We start from the raw sequence: 2,220 nt of genomic DNA, 5'->3' as shown, positions 1-2,220 counted from the left end.
CAGACCCAGTTGCACAGGGCGGGGTCGAGACTCAGGGTCTCGAGCTTAATGACGAGTTTTGGAGGGTACTATGGTGTTAATGCTGAGCTGTAGTCGATGAATGGATTCTCACCTAGGTATTCCTCTTGTCCAGATGGGTTAGGGCAGTGTGGATTCGATTGTGTCGTCTGTGACCTATTGGGCGGTAAGCATTGAGTGGGTGTAGGGGGTGGAGGTGATATGATCCTTGGACTAGTCTCTCAAGACTTCATGATGACGGAAGTGAGTGCTACGGGGCGATAGTCGTTTAGCTCAGTTACTTAGCTTTCTTGGGAGGACAATGTGCTCTTGAAGCATGGTGGGGACACAGACTGGATAGGATTGATTGATATGTCCGTAAACACCAGCCAGCTGTCTGTGCATTGCTCTGAGGACGGGGCTAGGGGATGCCATTGGGGCCGGCAGCTTTGCAGGGTTAACGTTTTAAATGTTTTACTACATTGCTGGCAGTGTGGAGAGTCGCAGGTTTGGTAGGGGGCGTGTCGTGGTTGTATTGTTCCTCAGAGGAAGAAGTTGTTTAGTTTATGGGAGCAAGACATCGTGGTCCGCAAAGGGGTAGTTTTCTTTTTGTACGGCAGTGATTGACTGTAGACCTGACTTCCTCTCATGTCTGAGCGTTGAATTGGACTACTTTGTTCTATACTGACGCTTAGCTTGTTTGATTGCTTGCGGAGGGAATAGTACCTGTTTGTATTCGGTTCAGTTTCCGGTCGGCTTGCCTGATTAAAAGCAGTGGTTCACGCTTTTCATTTTTGCGCGAATGCTGCATCAATCACGTTCCTAGTTGGGGAGGGTTTTAATAGTCGTGTTGGTACACTCACGATGTACTTGCTAATAAACTCGCTCACCAATCAGCGTATACATAATGTTGTTGTTCGAAGCTATCCGGAACATATCCCAGTCAGTGATGGAAGCATTCTTGAAGCGTGGAATCAGATTGGTCGGACCAGCGTTGAACAGCCTGAGCACGGGGCGTTTCCTGTTTTAGTTTCTGAAAGGCTGGGGGGAAACAAAATGGAGTCGTGGTCAGATTTCGCGAAAGGGAGGGCGAGGGTGGCTTTGTATGCACGCGGAAGTTAGAGTAACAATGATCCAGAATTTCCGCAGCGGGTCGGCATTCGATATGCTGATAAATTTGGGAGCTTGTTTTCAGATTAGCCTTGTTGAAATCCCCAGCTACAATAAATGCAGCCTCAGGATACGTGGTTTCCAGTTTACATAGAGTCCAATAAAGTTTGTTCAGGGCCGTCGAGGTGTCTGCTTGGGGGGGATATACACGACTGTGATTATGATCGAAGAGAATTCTCTTGGTAGATAATGCGGTCGAGATTGTAAGGAGTTCTAGGTCAGTTGAACAAAAGGACTTGAGTTCCTGTATGATGTTATGATCACACCACGTCTCGTTAATCATAAGGCATACACCCCCGCCCTTCTTCTTACCAGAGAGATGTTTGTTTCTGTCGGTGCGATGCGTGAAGAAACCAGGTGGCTGTACCGACTCTGATAACGTATCCCGAGTGAGCCATGTTMCCGTGAAACAGAGAATATTACAATCTCTGTCTCTCTGGAAGTCAACCCTTGCTCGGATTTCGTCTACCTTGTTGTCAAGAGACTGGACGATGGCGAGTAGTATGCTCGGGAGCGGTGGGCGATGTGCCCGTCTACGGAGCCTGACCAGAAGACCGCTCCGTCTGTCCCTTATGCGGCGCCGTTGTTTTGGGTCACCGGCTGGGATCCGATCCATTGTCCTGGGTGGTGGACCAAACAGAGGATCCACTTCGGGAAATTCGTATACCTGGTCGTGAAGTTGGTGAGTTGACGTTGCTCTTATATCCAATAGTTCCTCCCGGCTGTATGTAATGAGACTTAAGATTTCCTGGGGTAACAGTGTAAGAAACAATACATTAAAAAAATACTGCATAGTTTCCTAAGAACGCGAAGCGAAGCGGCCATCTCTGTCGGCGCCGGAAGMGTACTGATGGACTGTTGTCAGTCGGGGCCCAGAGTTTTTCCTGCTTAGGTCATGTGGTCTGGAAAAACTCCTAGCTTTCACTTTGATATACAGTGGGGCAAAAAAGTATTTAGTCAGCCACCAATTGTGCAAGTTCTCCCACTTAAAAAGATGAGAGAGGCCTGTAATTTTCATCATAGGTACACTTCAACTATGACAGACAAAATGAG

This window comes from Salvelinus sp. IW2-2015, unplaced genomic scaffold (genome assembly GCF_002910315.2).
Source record: "Salvelinus sp. IW2-2015 unplaced genomic scaffold, ASM291031v2 Un_scaffold19, whole genome shotgun sequence".
NCBI classification, from domain to species: Eukaryota; Metazoa; Chordata; class Actinopteri; order Salmoniformes; family Salmonidae; genus Salvelinus; species Salvelinus sp. IW2-2015.
Note: the sequence above shows the minus strand (reverse complement) of the source record.